The sequence below is a fragment of the Pinus tabuliformis genome, chromosome 2_2 (genome assembly GCF_031772625.1).
Source record: "Pinus tabuliformis cultivar Carrire ecotype Pingquan chromosome 2_2, CPIR1, whole genome shotgun sequence".
Classification (NCBI taxonomy): domain Eukaryota; kingdom Viridiplantae; phylum Streptophyta; class Pinopsida; order Pinales; family Pinaceae; genus Pinus; species Pinus tabuliformis.
The window spans coordinates 284,383,139-284,403,301 of NC_142300.1; the positions used below are offsets into that span (position 1 = coordinate 284,383,139).

Genomic DNA, 20,163 nt, shown 5'->3' on the forward strand with positions numbered 1-20,163 from the left:
GTCGTAAGGCGTTCCCTTTGAGAAGAACTCCCTTCCCATGTCACATGCGCCTTCGTCTTCCTTTGATTTGGGTGTTAGACAATCGAAATAGCTTGGGCCATCGGATTGATTGCACTGGTATTAATTAGTTACAAAATCTCGCATTCACTGTGGGATAATGGAAAAAGCGGCCGAAGACAAGACTTGTGACACAATAGTCAAGCTTCTCAGGATATGGCTCGAAGCTCAGACCCACGTTTTTTATCTCGACTTCAAGAAGATCTGAAAGGCTCTCTTCTACTGTGTCTGGCATGCCGACAAGCACCAAGTGGCTCAACATATCGAAAAGCTTTCCTCTCTGATTCGAACCCTCGACCTCGTGCTCGCTCGACACTACTTCCAGGTGTTTCTCTTAACCATGGTACACGAATGGAGTGGAATTGATCATCCACACCTAGACAAATTCTATCTCATGCTCAACCATTTTATTCATCATGTTTTTCTCATTTTAAATGACCAGGGTGGTACTATGATTTGACAAAAGGGTTCATGGCATATTTGAGGTACACAACCCTTTTAACCGATGATAAGTACCCAAAGACATGCTTGTTGAGGATTCTCCTCGAATTTTAGACTTCGAAGGGAAACTTTTCAATGATTTTTCTCCACTCTCCACACAAGGCATGATGAATGTTGTTGTTGTTGTTATATCTAGCGATGGGAACACCACAACAAGGTTCAGAAAATACAAGAGTCATGGGATCAATACTATTTCTCCAACGAATCTTGAGGACTTATTTGCCTCCGAGGTAACATCTCCTAGAGTAGAAATTCTTGAAACCTTCCATCTTTTCTTAGATGAGTCCCCAAATCCAAGCTCATAAAAATTCCCAGGCATATATGCAGATTCAAAACCATATGCTACCTCTTGTAAATACACAAGATTTTTTGCAGGGAATTACATAGATGTAGTAGGTTGCAATAGAACTTCAGAGCCTCGGTCATTCTTTGATGCAATCACCTTTCCAATCTTCCTCATATAGGTTAGGCTCCCCTAGTAGAATGTCACATCGTTGTGTGGATGTGGAACACGATAATACATGTTGGTCTCCCTTATCATCGGTTATGCCTACAACCATAGATTGAAGGCTTGGTGCTTTTGTTCAAAGGGAAAAACAAAGCCATAGTTCTCTTGAATTGGGAGCTAATGTGAATCCCAATTCATGGTATGATTGACGATCTCCTATAGGTAAATTTGACTGGGGAGTTCAAGGAGAAGAGTTGAGAAAATTAAGAAATTTGGCCTCATTTGGTCCCCACAATTATGAAGAACCAGATTTGTCTTGGGTTCAAACGTTGGTAAAGGAGAAAGTGATAGTGTAACACCCTCCTCCCACATTCACCCAAGCTAACCGGTCCATCGAGGTAAACATGTGGCGAAGAGTTACCATGATATGATTCAACTCCCCAAGTACCGTTAAGGAAGTGGAACCGACATGAAAAGACCAATTTGACCTTGCACACATGCTAGAAAACCTCTAGGAGCTAACCAACTCTTTTAGGTGACAAACCCTTGAGAAAACTTACCTTTTTTCTGAACTAGAGCCCCAATCACTCCCTTTCCAAGCCCTCCACGTGACTCAGAGACTCAAGTCGGTTCCATGAGCCTGCCTAAGTGTGATTGTAGCTTTTTTCTGCTAGTGCTATGCGAGCGACTGCGCGATTTAAGGCTATTTTTCAGGGCTAGGACCCAGTCATTGCCCAGAACTCCATGAACCTTCCAAAACTCATAAAAGACACAAAGACAATGCTTTTGATAACAAACATGATCAAGGAATTGACTGGACCCCCACTAGCCATGACAGGAATTTCGTCAAACATACCACAAATATACAATCTACAAGTCATAACAATAGATCTGAGCATAGGGGTCTCATACTTATCTGTGAATCACTAAGAAGCATTGATGCCTTTTCACAATAGCTGCACTATTATCTATTAGGTCATATATCCATTGTCATTCATTTATTAATCAAAACATGATGAGAGCCAAACATCATCACCGTCATAAAACTTACTCATAACCAACATATAACCAACATAAATAACAAGGATATGACAGCCATAAAAACCACATATGGAACAATACATTTACACATAAAATACCAAGGAGAAGGAGCTCTTATTAATGAATACAAAGGCCGATTAGGTATGGGACTTCCATGAACCACCCAACCATAGATTGGGCTAAGCTAAATATCTCTTTCAGCTAATCAACCCCGTCCATATTCCAAGCATGAATGTGGGATCTCATGAAACCAGTCCAACCAAACAGAACCAGGGATTCCAGAAGCCAAGCCACCTTAACCATCAACCAATGATTCCACCTCACAGTTGGACATCACTAATCATCACCAGATTGGTTTCCACCCAAGCTCTCCAGGGCTCCACAGAATTTGTTCCAACTAAGGCTTTTAGAAGCCAAAACACCTCAACCATCAACTAATGATTCTACCTCACGGTCAGACATCACTAATCATCACCATATTTTTTTCCACCGAAACTGTCCAGGGCTCCAAAGAATATGTTCCAACCAAGGCTTCCAGGACTAGTAACTCAACCCACAATTGCTGCTGGGCTCCAGAGCATTTGTCCAACCAAGGCTCCAGGACTAGTAACTCAACCCACCAAGGGTTCCAAAGTGTTTGTCCAACCAAGGATCTATGACTAATAACTCAACCCAAGTTGTTACAAGGCTTCCAGAGTGTTTGTCCAACCAAGGATCTAGGAATTAATAACTCAACCCACAACCAAAGGAATATGAAAACCAACAAAAAAAAGAAGAAGTAAAACCCACAACACCAGGACTATTCATGAAATGGAAAGGCTAGGAAAAACCATTGCCAATCCAGGAAATCCTCCATGCCAATGACATATCATAACCAAATAACCACATGCATATGCCATGTATGCCAAAACTAGCAAGGAAATCATACACAGAACTTGATACGTGCAAGCCAAACTCGTTCTAGTTATTGATCCCGATGTCCTCTTGTGTTTTCCTAGTTTTTTTTTGCCTTCTTGCTCCAAATCCCAAGTATTCCACACTCCCCCAAGAGTGCTCCAATAAAACTCTAATGTACAAGAGTATGAGAGAGAGAGAATAGAGAGAGAGCTCCAAAAACCAACTGAATAAATTCTGTCAACTGATCCTCATAATCCTTTTTATTAATGAAGCCTCTATTTTCTTCAATTTCCATTATTTTCCTTTGTTTTCCTCCTCACATGCAACCTGTGACATTTCACCTTCCTTATCTCCTAATTTCCATTATTTTCATAAATAAATTGTCAATTAATTCTACTTTGTCTTTCCAAAGCCTTAACCATTGCCTTTGCCAATTTCCATGGCCATTAATTAATCATAAGTGATCCCCATCACTATTTTTTTTCCCAACATTCAGCTTGGAATACATGTCCCAATAAGGTCTTATTTTTCCTTTATGAAATTTATTACATGGATTGACCAGGGTTGTTACAGATATGTAAGGGTGGATATGGGGTTGTCTACAAGGGTCGATTGTAGTTAAAAAACTTTTCAAAAATTTGTAGGTTTCACTCTCTAAGTTGGCCTATATTTTTTTATTCTTATTCCAATTTTCTTTACTTGCTTTTATTTGTTTTGTCTAGAAGAATTATGTACTTGTTATATGGGTTTTTCTCAATCTTTGAATATCTATGATGTGATCTAAAGGGCAAGCAAAAAAGGAGTTTAGGGCAGAAGTTGAGGCCATAGGTCACATGTGACACAAAAATCTAGTATGTCTCCTTGGATTATACATGGAAGGAAGGAACTCACATGTAAATTTTACAATACAATAGATTAATTTCCCTTCACTTCTCATAGATGTAGCTTACATGAAGTTAGTTATGTTCAATAAATTCAACTAGGAAAGATGTCAAAAAAATATTTTAAAACTTATAACATGTAAGCTATAACAATGCTAACTAATCACATTTGTTAAAATATCATAACCCATTGATCCTTCTGTTTCCATGTAATTCAATTCTTCATTTAAAAATATTTTTAAAATTTGGGAAATTAACGAAATCAAATAGTTTGCTTCATTCATGTAACTCAAATTTCCAGAATTTACAATTTGTCAATCTAGTCAAGAATGAGATCAATCTGTAGGATTTGATTGCTTGCACTAAACACATTGACTTCAGTGTAGATGTTGATTTCTAATTATATTTGATTGCTTGCACTAGATGCATTTATTTTAGTGAAGATGTTAATTTTTAATCCTATTTGATTGCTTGCATTAGATGCATTGATTTCATTGTAGATGTTGATTCCTAATCCTATTTTATTTCTAGCACTAGGTGCATTGATTTCAATGTAGATGTTGATTTATGATCCTATTTGATTGCTTGCATTGAGTTTAGTGATTTGCTTAGTCGAGCAGAATTAAATCTTTCTTGAGAACTTGGTATTATTTTTAGTCAATTGGCATCACTAGTCATAATTTTCCTTTCCTTTCCTTTTGGTACTTTGTATCAAGTCCTAGTTTTTGAAGAGAAGTGATTTTTTTGCATAATGCTACTATATGAGTATTTTAATAATGCTAATTTAGAGCAATGGCTTCATGGAGCTATGAGACAATAAGTTTTATTGACTTGGGAGGCCCGCATGAAGTTTACACTTGGAACTGCAAATTCGCAAGTAATTTGCCTGCCTTCTTGCATTGCTTTCTTTACTATACCTTTAGTTGTTAGATTTATTAACAAATTTTAATTGGTAGAAGTACACGTCATAATGTTGACTAGAATTATATGCCGCACATTGATTTTTTTGTGAATAAAATTTCACTACATTGTAGATTTTCATGCAATGATCTTTTTCAATGAATTGTTGGAAATATTAATTGACTGATTGTTTTTTAAATTGTAGGCTTGCGTATCTACATGAGGCAGTTGAACCAAAGGTTGTTCATAGGGACATTATGGGGAAAAACATCTTAATTGATAACGAGTTCAATGGAAAGCTCTCAGATTTTGGATTAGCATAGTTTCTTAGATCAGAAAAGAGCCACATCACAACTAGAGTAACAAGCACTTTTGTGTACTGTCTCCAAAAATATTTCCACAATTGTTTTGGTACACATGGAATTTTATTTTTGTTGCATTTTCATGGAAACCTTTGGTAATTCCCACTTTAGAAAGTATAGTTGGAAACTTGGAATCCTCTGTTCTCCTTGCCTACCTAATGTTATAAAATATATGCATGGCTCATCTCTAGTCTGGGTATTATTATTCAATCTCTGAGACTTATAACTTGTAGTTATTTCCATCTATATTGGAATTTCCTTGTGAGGAGATCCATACTTCTATGTGGCACTTGCTACGTATAAAATTTGCATGATTGTAGTTAATAACCTTTTTTACAACAATTTTTAGGTTTCACTCTCAAAGTTAGCCTGTAGTTTTTTATTCTCATTTCAGATTTCTTTACTTGCTTTTATTTGTTTTGTCTAGCATAATCATGTACTTGTTGTATGGTTTTTTCTCAATCTTTTAATATATTTGATGTGATATAGAGGACAAGTAGAAAAGGAGTCCAGGGCAGACGTTGAAGCCATAGGTCACATGTAGTACGACTCCTTGGATTCTGTGTGGAAGGAACTCACAAGTAAATTTATTAATATAATAGATTAATTTCTCTTATCTTCTCATAGATGTAGCTTACATGAAGTTAGTTATGTTCATCTCCTATCATTCTCTGCAGAAGTAAATATTTCTTGAGAACTTATGATGGCATTGTTGTCATTGATGGCAAAGGAGCAGCAACAAAGTAACAAGGGCAGAAAAAGAGTAGCAAAGGAACAACAACAACAAACGAAAAGGAGCAACAACAAGGAACACTAGAAAAGCATAAAAGAAGAGCAACAAAAGAGAAACAAATTAGCAACAACAACAAAACAAAGATATGTCATTGAGAAGCAAGAAGATCAACAAAGGAGTAGTAGTAACAAAACATAGATATGGCATTGTGTGTACATTGTATTAAAGGGATTGTGCATTGTAGGAGAAACAAGGTATGAAAAGGAGAAGATACATATGTTAGATGTTGCATATGTTGTTATAGTTGCAAAGTAACAAGTTATGCTTGGTATGCTTGATGACGACAGAACAAAGGAGCAACAAATATCTTCATGGCTTGGCATAACATCGATGCTTGCATGTGTTGTGTATACGACTAATTTGAAGATTGGTTCGTTGGAGAAAATTGTTGTGATGCAAGCAAAACTCCATGATAGCAAAGGAAAGGCTGGTAAGACAATGACATGAATATGTTGTGATGCAAGTCCAAGGCAAAGGAAAATATGTTGCAGAGATTATTGTGATGCATTAATGGTAAATTTTGTTACTGATCATGAGAAAGAATGCTCAATTATATAATCATATGTTATTCCTATAATGTTACATGATGTTGGCATTATGTTGATGAATTTAATCATTACACGTGGATGAAAATAATATTGGGTGGAGCATTTATTTTTGTGTTCTAATATTCAAAATATGAAGAGTTTGGAAACGAATGAGTGCAAGGCAAAGAGTCAAGCATGTTCACTTCATATTCTTATGTGGGAACAAAAGCAACCATCAAAGTTCATTTATAAATTCGTACAAGGCTAGAGATATGGGGGTTAGAGTATTAGAGAATGTGAGAACTGATTGAGAAGCTATGCATTAGTTACCTGGCACATATAGAGAAGATGTGATGCAGATTTAAGGAGAAGAAGAATCTGAATCAGAGATGGAGATATGCAGAACTATAGACCAGGTAAACCAACATATTGTTTTCATTTTTCATGAGGGATTGGGGTGTCCTTTCAAGTTGTGGTTGCAAATATCAAGTTGGAGCCTATTGAGGTAGGAGCCTCTTGAGGGTTGTAGCCTACAAAAAACGTATGGGAGTTAGAACTTCCTTGCATGTTGTATCTTGCAGAAAATTGAGGTATCAACACCTTGTAGGTTGAAGTATAGAAAATCAGATGTAATAAGGGAGTAGGAGCTTGCCTTTGCATCACAACAATACAAAAATTGTGAAATAAGGGAGTAGGAGCTTGCCTTTGCATCACAACAATACAAAAATTGTGATTTTCTCCCTTTATGGTTTTCCACTTATATTTGGTGTACATATGGGCTTGATTTTATGTGCTACTGTGATGTAAGGGTTTTCTTATTACTTGTTGTTCACATATTCAATATGTTGGCCATTATGTGTTAAGATGCTCATTTAAAAGTTTAGTTAGTGAGTTTTAAAGAAAATAAATTAATGTCCATGAAAGTACTAAACTAATTCACCGCCCAATCCCACCCCCCACCCCGCTCTCAGTTTAGCCAAGATTTCATCAACTTGGTATTATTTTTAGTCAATTTTACATCACTAGTCATACATTTCCTTTCCTGTCCTTTTGGTACTCTGTATCAAATCCTAGTTTTTGAAGAGAAGTGTTTTTTTGCAGAATGCTACTATATGAGTATGTTAATAATGCTAATTTAGAGCAATGGCTTCATAGAGCTATGAGAAAACATGTTTTTTCTGACTTGGGAGGCCCACATGAAGGTTACACTTGGAACTTCAAATGCGTAAGTAATTTGCATGCCTTCTTGCATTGCTTTCTTTACTATACCTTTAGTTGTTAGATTTCTTAACAAATTTTAATTGGTAAAAGTACATAGCACAATGTTGACTAGCATTATATACTGCACATTGATTTTTTTTATGAATAGAATTTTATTGCGTTATATGTTTTTAGGCAGTGATCTTTTTCAATGAATTGTTGGAAATATTAATTGACTGATTGTTTTTTAAATTGCTCGCTTGCATATCTACATGAGGTGGTTGAAGCAAAGTTTGTTCACAGGGGCATCAAGGAAATCAATATCTTAATTGATAATGAGTTCAATGGCAAGCTCTCAGATTTTGGATTAGCAAAATTTCTTAGATTAGAAAAAGAGCCACATTACAATTAGAGTAATGGGCACTTTTGGGTACTGTCTCTCAAAATATTTCCACAATCGTTTTGGTACACATGGAATTTTATTTTTGTTGCATGTTTAGGGAAACCTTTGGGAATTCCCACTTTATAAAGTATAGTTGGAAACTTGGAATACTCGGTTCTCCTTTCCAATCTAATGCTATAAAATATGTGCATGGCTCATCTCTCGTTTGGGTATTATTATTCAATCTCTAAGATTTATAACTTGTAGTTATTTCATGTGGAATTTCATCTATATTGGAATTTCCTTGTGAGGAGATCCATACTTCTATGTTGAACTTGCTACATATAAAATTTGCATGATTGCAGTTAAAAACATTTTCAACAATTTGCAGGTTTCACTCTCTAAGTTAGCCTATAGTTTTTTATTCTTATTTCAGATTTCTTTATTTGTTTTGTCTAGCATAATTATGTACTTGTTTTATGGGTTTTTATCAATATTTGAATATCTTTGACGTGATCTGGAGGACAACCAGAAAAGGAGTTCAGGGCAGAAGTTGAGGCCATAAGTCACGTGCGACACAAAAATCTAGTACGACTCCTTGGATTATGCGTGGAAGGAACTCACACGTAAATTTTTCAATACAATAGAATAGTTTACCTTATCTTCTCATAAATGTAGCTTACATGAAGTTAGTTATGTTCATATCCTATCATTCTCTGCAGAAGTAAATATTTCTTGAGAACTTGTGATGGAACTGTTGCCATTGATGGAAAAGTAGCAACAACAAAGTAACAAGAGCAACAAAAGAGTAGCAAAGGAACAACAACAACAAAGGAAAAGGAGCAACAACAAGGAACACTAGAAAAGTAGCAAAGAAGAGAAGAAAAAGAGTGGCAAACGAGCAAAAACAACAAAAAAAAGATGTGTCATTGAGCAGCAAGAAGATCAACAAAGGAGCAGTAGTAATAAAACATAGATATGGCATTGTGTGTACATCGTATTAAAGGAATTGTGTATTGTAGGAGAAACAAGGTATGCAAAGGAGAAGATAGGTATGTTAGATGTTGCATATGTTGTTATAGTTGCAAAGAAGCAAGTTATGCTTGGTATGCTTGATGATAACAGAACAAAGGAGTAAAAAATACCTTTATGGCTTGGAAGAACATTGATGCTTGCATGTGTTGTGTATAAGGCTGATTTGAAGACTAGTTTGTTGGAGAAAATTGTTGTGATGCAAGGCCAAAATCCATGAGGGCAAAGGCAATATTGCTGAGTAATGACATGAAGATGTTGTGATGCAAGTCCAAGGAAAAGGAAAAGATGTTGCAGAGACTATCATGATGCATTAATGGAACATTTTGTTATTTATCATGAGGAATGAACGCTCAATTATATAATCATATGTTATTCCTATAATGTTACATGATGTTTGGATTATGTTGATGAATTTAATCATTACATATGGATGAAAATAATATTGGGTGGAGCATTTTTTTTTTGTTCTAATATTCAAAATTTGAAGAGTTTGGAAACGAATGAGTGGAAGGAAAATAGTCAAACATGTTCACTTCATATTCTTATGTGGGAAAATGAACAACCATCAAAGTTCATTCATAAATTTGTGCAATGTTGGAGAGCTGGGGGTTAGAGTATTAGAGACTGTGAGAGTTGATTAAGAAGTTATGCATTAGTTACCTTGCACATATAGAGCAGATGTGATGCATATTTAAGGAGATGAAGAATCTGAGTCAGAGATGGAGATATGCAGAACTATAGACCAGATAAACATGCATATTGTTTTCATTTTGCATGAGGGGATTGAGGTATTCTTTCAAGTTGTGGCCTGATAAATATCAGATTGGAGCCTGTTGAGGTAGGAGACTCCTGAGGGTTGTAGCTTGCATAAAACATATGGTAGTTGGAGCTTCCTTGCATGTTGTAGCTTACAGAAAATTGAGGTATCAACCTCTTGTAGGTTGGAGCCTACAAAAAATTAGATTTAATAAGGGAGTAGGAGTTTGCCTTTGCATCACAACAATAAGAAAATTGTGATTTTCTCCCTTTATGGGTTTCCACTTATATCTGGTGTCCATATGTGCTTGCTTTTATGATCTATTATGATGTTATGGTTTGCTTATTACTTGTTATTCACATATTCAATATGTTGGTCATTATGTGTTAGGATTCCCATTTAAAAGTTCAATTAATGAATTTTAAAGAAAATAAATTAATGTCCATGAATGTACTAAACTAATTCACCCCCCCACCTCTCAGTTTAGTCAATCTTTCATCAACTTGGTATTATTTTTAGTCAATTTGACATCACTAGTCATAATTTTCCTTTCCTTTCCTTTTGGTACTCTGTATCAAATCCTAGTTTTTGAAGAGAAGTTATTTTTTGTAGAATGCTACTACATGAGTATGTTAATAATGGTAATTTAGAGAAATGGATTCATGGAACTATGAGACAACCAAGTTTTCTGACTTGGGAGGCCCCTATGAAAGTTATACTTCGAACTACAAAGGCATAAGTAATTTGCCATCCTTTTTGCATTACTTTCTTTACGATATCTTTAGTTGTAAGATTTCTTAACAAATTTTAATTGGTAAAAGTACACGACACAATGTTGACTAGTATTATGCACTGCACATTGAGTTTTTTTTATGAATAAAATTACATTGCATTGTAGGTTTTCAAGCAAACATATTTTTCAATGAATTGTTGGAAACATTAATTCACTGGTTGTTTCTTAAATTGCTGGCTTGTATATCTACATGAGGCGGTTGAACTAAGGTTGTTCACAGGGACATCAAGGCCAACAACATCTTAATTGATAACGATTTCAATGGAAAGCTCTCATATTTTGGATTAGCAAAGTTTCTTAGATCAGAAAAGAACCACAATAAAACTAGAGTAATGGGCACTTTTGGGCATTCTCTCTCTCTCTCTCTCTCAGATAAAATATTTCCACAACCATTTGGTACTCATGGAATTTTCTTTTTGTTGCATGTTCAAGGAAACCTTTGGGAATGGCCACTTTAGAAAGTACAGTTGGAAAATTGGAAACCTAATGCTATAAAATATATGCATGGCTCATCTCTAGTCTGGGTATTGTTATTCAATCTCTAACATTTATAACTTGCAATTCTTTCATGTGGAATTTCATCTTTATTAGAATTTCCTTGTGAGGAGATCCATACTTCTATGTGGCATTCACTACATATAAAATTTACACATAGTAGTAAATGGTAAATATCATTGTTTATTACATTTCATATTTCCTCCAGACCACTAGTAGAACATTTTTAGGTGTTACAAAATTTTTATTTTGGTGAGGTCATACCTACTGGCAATTATGACTATCTTATTCATGGGTATGTGTGTAAACACCTATATCATGACCTGTACCTTGAACAATGTAGATCTAATTGGTGTTTACATGTTATTACTTCTATCTGGTTTATCTTTGACATCTAGTTATGGGATAAATTTAAGCTTTTGGATTTGTGCATCAAAATGGGATATCCATGTTCATTTCTCAATTTGGTTTCCAAATACTGCAGTTATTCTCTATTGGCACTTATATATCATGCAATAAATTGCTAGTCAAGTTGGTCTTATTGACATGACTAGAAATATTGTGTGTATAATTGTCTAATGGTTATTTGAAACATAAAAGTGAGATAATCTTGGAAGTTAAAAGTGTTAATTTTTAATGCTTAAAATTATGGAATGCTTAATTCTTCATTTGTTTCCACATTGGTGAAGTGTTTCCTAATTATGTAGTTTGGGACAAAGCTTTTAAAAACTTTAAAAAATGACTCTATATTTTGTTGGTGTGATGGAATTTTCAGGTATTTTTCCCGAGAGTACGCAATTTTAGGATTATTGAATGAAAGAAGTGATATTTACAGTTTTGGAATCCTTCTCCTTGAAACTATCATAGGTAGAGAACCAACTGAATACGATCAGCCTACAGGCGAGGCGAGTTCACAAAAACTCTTTTAAACATGCATGTTGATTTAGTTTCTATGTTAAGGGTGTGTCTTTAGGTTTTGGATACACAAAATTCCAAAAGATTGACTTTTTTTTAGTTAGTTGTATGGTTTATGGTACAGGTGAACCTTGTAGAATGACTAAAGATGATGATAGGAAGTAAACACTCAAAAGACGTTGTAGACCCAAATATGGAAATGAAACCATCTACATGTGATTTGAAGAGGGCACTTTTGGTTGCCCTAATATGTGCCATCCAAATTCCGAGAAAAGACCTAGATTATGAGAAAAGACCTAGGATGGGACATGTGGTGCGCATGCTTGAAGAAGATGAGTTTCCTTTCCATGAGATAGGTCTAAAGATATCTATAATTTATCTCAAGTGCCATTTTACCTTTTCTTTGGCTTGTCTTCATGGCCAGAGGTGGGAATCTAACCTTTTAGCTTATATGATGAGAGAATAGAGAAAAATTTCTAAACCTTGACCTATTTACAAGATCGAAGAGGTAGAGCCAACTATGCCAGAAACAAAATACTTGGTGGTTAAGGTGGGGTAGCCTATAAAATTATAACAGAAGGTTCAACTTCTTGAGATGTGGAATCATAAAGAAGACATATACTGTAGCAAGAAAATACTAGGGAGAGAAAAAGGCGCAGGGTATTTGAACATTGATCTCATGCATGATTCTTTTATCGATTTCCAAGGCTTTTTTCTTTTTGTTAATTTTTCATAGGAAAAAAAAAATTCTCATTGCATACTTTGTTGTCTCCCACATATATGTTACATGGAAGATAGTCAAAATTTTGTTGCACTATATGGATTTTGTATAAGGGAGCTGGTATTGTTTTCTCAAACTTCTGAATGCATTGTTGGGCATTTTGCACCATGGAATACAACACAATTTATGTAGTCAATTTATTCATTTTCCCAAGCAAAGAACTTATACCTTTCTGCACCAAGCTCAAAAGATAACAAAATTCAACCTGCAATCTTATAACCTAGTAGAAACAAGTGTGAGGTGACAATCATGTACCAACCCCCATGGAAAGGTTGATCGAGATTACAGTAAAATTATGCTGACTAGATCAACATATCATACGCCCTTAGTAATGCACATTATGAATTATGGGAAGGATTTGTCATAATAATTTTTTCAATTCCTAACAATCATGTACATAATTGTTTCAAGCTTCAATTTATGCCTCGTGGATTAGGTCTATGTAAAGCAGAAAAGCTACGCCATTGTATTTTTTAGAGAGTTAATGATTTTTTTATTCAAGAATATTACAAATAATGAAATCAACCATTGACTTTGTGAAAGATCATACACCTTTGTTAATATATGTGCACAACATTTAGAAAGTCATGGAATATAGATACAAAATGATGCACATTGGATCTTGTCCTTTGTGATAAGGTAGCTCAAAGTTTTTGCCCTTGTGTGTGTGTTTAATGGCTTTTAGAGCCTTCTTATAGGAAAGTAGATTGTTCATTTCTACATTCATCTAAAGAGGACTCTTTTGATTATTTAGGTGTCTTTTGAATCATGAAGTTGATTTAGGAAGTACAAGATTATAAATCAAGTGCTAATATGATTGCAATATTTTGATTTTATCTCTTTATGCTTGAGTCTTGACCTTGATTTATACAAAAAGGTCAAATTCTAGCATTGAATTAAATAAGAAACATTCTGAGGGTGTAATTGTTTGAAATCAGAAAATTTCTTTGATGTGCAACATGGACTTTATTTGCAAAATTTTAGGTGCAAGGGCATAGAATTTGTCTGCTCAATTAACAAATTTTGTGTGGTGTGGGGTTTTCAAATTATCTAATTGATTTTTACATATTTACAATCACTCGGGAAATTTCTATTATCATATTCCTAAGAAGACCAATGAATTTGCACATCATTTTAATATATTTTTATGACTACTGCATTGTGATGCAGTATACTCGATGTCTGACAAAATAATGCCATATATTCTTGTTGATCTAAATCTTCTAGATGTAAATGTATAGAGTTTTCAAAATATCCGATGTTTTGAGTGGACGCTCCACCCATTATCAGAGACATACAAAACTTGTAATGAATGTGCAAGAGTCCAGGACTAACATTAAAGATTGTTATCTGCTATGACCTACACTCTTGCACATTCATTACAGCTTTTTTCTATCACTAATGATGAGTGAAGTTTCCACTAGAAACATCTGGTGTTTGGAAAACTCTACATAGTTTACATCCGGAAGATTTATATCAACATCATGATTACTAATTGTGAAAAACTACATATTCAGAATGCCATATAGTTTTTCATATTTTCCATCTACTAAGGTATAACAAATCAATATTTTTCATGACTAGTTATCCTTATTCAAGGTTTTGACTTAATTTGAAAGAGAGATAGAAGAATTGTTATGGTGGAAGGGACACAACACCAAACCATTTTCTTATAGTTTAATACAGGACTTACTATTCCATTGGTTGTGAAGGTAGGTACCCATTTATCGTGGATTGTCACCTCGTGACATTAGAAAACTTTTGATTTTCGAGGTAGGCACCAATTTAAGGTGAATTATCACCTCATGACATTAGACCACATCCAGGATCATGAGGCGTTGATAAAATAAATTTGGATGAGTATGTTTTTGTATGTGTGCAGGAGAAAGAATAGTGTAACATATTAACTTGGTTTTCTTTTGGTTTTTAGAGTCAACTTGTTTGTTATATCTAAGCAGGAGGTCAACTGTAATGTGGTAGCAAATAACTCTCCATAGCTATGTTATTGGATGTTATATCTATTGTATTTGGGGAAAAATCATGTTCATTAGAGAAGAATTCCAAACCACCATATTGTGGCCTATGCACTTTTAAAAAATGAAGTCCAAATAATAGATGAGTATCTCATAGAGTTCAAGTAATCATGGAGTAAATTAAGGTGCACAATTATGTATGATGGATAGAATAATGGTAGATCCAAAACCACTTTAAAGTTATTAATTACTTACCCAAAGAGACCATGTTTCTTAAATCTATGGATGCATATGATCAAGTGAATGATACATAGTTATTATTTTGACTTTTAGATGAAGTGGTCATGGAAATAGGCGTATAAAATGTTGTACTTGTGATCACAATATGGTGGTCCACACTTCTAACTTGGACATTTTTTCAGAAGATAATATGTCGGGTCTGATAAAATGTAAACTTATAAATTAAATATTTGTGCATGCGTAAAAAATTTGTGCATCTCTCTACGGGGGTCTTGGCTTGAGTGGAAGTGGTTATATTCCAGAGATATGTTTTTCCTCTAGTGAGATTTTCAAATTTTTGTCACTAATGAGCTACTTTAATCTATTTCAAAGTATTATGCCAAATGCAAGTCTTGGTGGGATAGTTATATCTCCATCTATGGTTTTCTAGGTGAAACAATCTTATTTAAAACTTGTAATGATACATTGATCCTAATATTTCTACATTGCTCCGTAAAAGGAAACCTTGTGTTAAAGAGAAAAAGAGTGCAATGGATGAAGAAATGATTGATCCTATAGGCAACACAAATGATGTTGCAAATAATGACCAAATCATCCCATCTTCAGATAATAATTCTCAAACTTTCATGGGGTTTGGCGATTCGATGATAAAGAATATGTTGCAATTAGTGCCCTTATATGAGTTATGCATTCCTGCTTATGTTGCTACCTTGGGGATGATGAGCATATAAGGGTGTTACTGCCTATGCTACCACCTTACAACGGTTCCTTTACAACATCTGGTGCAATTTATAGTTTACCGATTTACTATCAATATAAGAGTTATTTTTTATATTAGAAATTTGTGTTTTGTATTGATTTTAAGACTATTTGAAGTAATCTAATTAATAAATGTTTTTTTAATATTTATCAAATTTGGTAATATAATTTTGTTAAATTATGAATTATTATTATTTGAATGTAACATCCCTAATTCATATACAGATGATTTATTATTATTATTATTATTTTATATAAATTAACTTGGAGCATTTGATGCTCTGTTCCGCAACCTCTTGCTTACCCTAAATTTGATTGCAATTATGCTTAAATATTTGAGTTTGTATACATAAGGTCAACACATAAAATTTGTCTCTTTACCTTCTCTCAAACAATTGACAACTAACATTATTGATTATAGATATATATTTATTGTTCAGTACATGTACATACTAATTCTTGTTTGTCACAATGTCTTATTTTCCTTTTTATTGTTATTGGGATGGGCACATTTGTAATGCAACAACATGGGATGAAAATATTTGGGATATATTAATATAGTCTCGATGGTTCAACATGTTACATAATTATTTTCAAATCATATTCTGACAATGTTTTTGCATATGCTAACCTAGCGAGTGCTCATAATGTTGTGAAATCCCTTGTACTTAATGAACATTCGAGAAGTGATAGTCGTCAAGCATTGGGATTCTCAATCATTGTAATGATGTCAATTTAGGGTTATGTTGAGGTGTCAAAATATCCACGCTTCGTACCCTCTAGGGTTGTATTCAACAACATGGAGGCAGGGTGGTTGGTTATGGGGTAATACCCCTCTCCTACCACACCAAGTTAGTCTCAGTTGCACATTCGCTTTTATAGAAAGAGCTCTATAAAACTACTCACTCCGTCAATTTTGGATTACCTACGTTTCTCAATCATTACCCTCCCTTTAGTCAGCCAAATTTACCGGAATACATAATCCACTTCGTAAGAAGGTATGTGCTATTCAGGTAGGGAAGTGATTATTTAAATTATCATTTTGTTGGAGGTTTTTAAGTTGAAGAACAATTGGTTCTATGCAGTTATTCTTAGATTTATTTCATCTTGTCTAATTTTTATTTCTCATTGGCTATTTTTATGGATGGGTTGAAGTCTAATGTTACACTAGGGTTTGACGAATACTTAGAGCTCAGAAATATCTATGGGTTGCTGGTATTTATCTGACTGAGCCTAAATACTAATCTATCTCACTGTAAGAATTAAATGTTATATCAATTTTGTTCCATATCAGATCATATTAAGACCTTTACCATTTAACATAATCATAACATAACACCCACAAAAAATTGTTTACACCTGGAAGGAAACAAAACATAAAACAAAAGTTACACAAAATACTTATTTGTTTTAAATAAGATGGGCTACCATGAAAACCAGAAAGGAGAAAAGATTACTCCACCCAACCAATGAGTATAGGTATTGTCTACTAGAACTCCCGTTGAGCCAGTTTCACTTCCAAAATAATTTTCTTGATAGGGACTAGACCAGGTCCACCTAGGGCTTATCTAACCACACCAGGTCATGCCTAGGGTTTCACAGACCTCACAATTCTAACTAGGAATTCCACTCGCCAACTAGATTAAGAATTCCTTTTCCTGGAAGTGTCCTTCCTACCTCAATAATGTCATATCTGAGGTGTCGAGCTTTCAGTTCCCTCTCTTGGTCCTCCTCCAACTAGGCTCCAATTCACTAGGTTGCCTCAATATTTTTCTCTCACACCCTCTTGGCTCCATTTTCCCTAACTGGGATAATTTATCTTTAGGGAGATGAATAATTGCCTTCTAACTGTCTGGTATTTGAAAATTTCATTTAGCATATTTTCACTTTGTAATTTTTGTGGTTGATCATAGTTAATATTATTAATGAATTTAGAATAAAATAAAAATTTATGTTTGTTACCTATTCATATAAGGCCTTCTATATGGCCCACAGTCTGCTAAGTCATTTTAGTAAAAGTAAATTAAAATATTTACAATTCACTGGGGGGTATTACATCTTCCCCCTCCCCCGCCTGAGCAAAACACTATCCTCAGTGTTTCTTCCTAGCCTTTTAGTACAGATTGAGACATGCCTGACACATAAGATTCTCATCCTCATAGGTTGCCTCTTTTGGGATAAAGTGCCTCCTCTACACTTTAACCTGAGTGTTATATAACTTCTATAGCATGATTCCTCTCTGATCGATAATATACACAGGCTCGACTAGGAACTCTTCGTCCGGATTGACCTACATTCACAATCATCAGAGATGCCATTAGTTTCTCATCAATCATTAGTCAAGAAACATACATAAAATCATTTCAAATTTACTTTTTACTTGTACACCCTGCCAATTAATAGTCTGCTTATGATCATATATGTATTTCTTTAATAGAGAAACATGGAATATGATATTTACACATATATGACTAGGCGAAGACAATTGATAGGCTACAGGTCCAATTCGAGCAAGTATTTGGAAAGAGCCATAGAATCAAGGAGCCAATTTTGCACAACTTCCCCACCTCAAGGTGCTATTTTTAGGTTTGACCCTCACATACACATGATCTCCGACCTGAAATTCCTTGTAGGTCCTAGGTCCTTCTTTTATTTACATAAGTCATTTGATGATCATTCATACCTTTCTCACAGTGTGCTCCATTTCTTCCAGCATGTCGGGTTCCAATATTAGTTTATCTTCAAGATTGTTCTAGTTAATAGGGGTCTTACACTTTCTCCCATACAATAATTTGAATGGGCTCATGCTTAATGAAACATGATAACTATTATTATATGTGAATTCTACCAAGTGGAGGTAATATTCTCACTTACTTGGTTGTTGAATAATCTACATCCTTAGCATATCTTCCAACACTTGATTCACCCATTCAATTTTCCCATTTATCTGCGGATGGTAGGAAGTATTAAATTGTACTTGAGTGCCTAATCTTGTAAAAGAGCCTTCCAAAAAGCAAAGGTAAACTCCACATATCTAACAAAAATTACTACTTTAGGTGTACCATGTAAATGAAAATTTTCTCTCATAAATATATCAGCAATTTGAACAATTTTGTAACTATATTGTACAAGAACAAAATGTGTTTATTTACTTAATTTATCCACAACAACCATTATGAAATCATTTTTACTTTTAGACTTAGGTAAACTTGTGATAAAATCCAATGTGATGACTTCCCATTTCCATTCAGGAATGGGTAATGGGTGAAGTAAACTTGTTGGATGTTGATGTTCAAATTTTACCTGTTGAAACTCCAAACATTTTGTGAAATATTCTGCCACATCCCTCCTCATACCAAGCCAAAATTAATTCTTTCTTAAAGAATAATTAATTTTTGGTAACCAAGGTCGGAAACATAGGAACTTCGTGATATTCATATAAAATTAATTGCTTAATAACTTGTTGGTTGGGGACATAAATTCTGTTGCTATAGGTTAGCAAATTATCGTCATTAATGTCATAATCTAACTATTTTTCAAAGTTGCTCCTTTTCTTTGTTTTCTGCCATAAAAAATTATATTCTAGGTCCCTTAGGGTTGTTTCTTTAATTTGATTTGTAAAATCAAATTTTACTTTACTATATGTAATTTTATATATAAAATTCAACCTTCTACTTAGGGCATCTGCCACCCGATTTTCCATTCCCTCAAGTTTTTTATATCAAATTTGAATTCACTTAGGAAATTAGTCCACCATGTTTGTCGAGCATTAAGGTTGGGTTGTTTAAAGAAACTAGTCAAGCTACTATGATTCATCATTAAAATGAACTTCTTTCCTAACAGAGTGCCACCAAAACTTCAAAGCGTGGACTATTGATATTAATTATAAGTCATAAGAAAAATATATTTGTTCACGCTTCTTCAACTTTCAAGGCTCATAGGGCACCACTCGACCTTCTAGCATTACATGCCTCCTACCCCTTCCTGACATACATATGTATAGGAAGCAAATTCCTTTTTTGGGTTTGGAATCCTTAGAACATGGGTTGTAGTTAAAAAATGTTTTAGTTGGTAAATTTTTATTTTTGCATTCTATTTTCCAGTTAAAATCTCTCCACTTTTTCTAAAAAGAAGTTATGGGGTAGGCTAATCCAGAAAACCGCTCTACAAGGTGGCAGTAATAGTTTGTTAAATCCATAAAATATCGGATATCTACAAAAATTTTAGAAATGGGCCATTCCATGATAGTCTTAATAGTTTCAGGATTTACAACTACTTCCACTTGAGTGATTATGTGTCCCAAGTATTGTATTTGATCCTTATAGACTTCACATTTTCTATACTTGACGTATAGTTAGTGCTCCTACAAGGTCTGCAATATTATCTGGAAATGCCTTTCATGTTCTTCCATATTCTTTGAATCAAT

The 20,163-nt window shown here is 34.4% G+C and overlaps 1 pseudogene; it reads left to right on the forward strand.

Annotated features, from left to right (window-relative positions):
• Positions 1-6,141: 6,141 nt before the first annotated feature.
• The window catches only part of LOC149192435 (putative receptor-like protein kinase At2g42960), a 28,150-nt pseudogene continuing 14,128 nt past the window's right edge, over positions 6,142-20,163 (forward strand).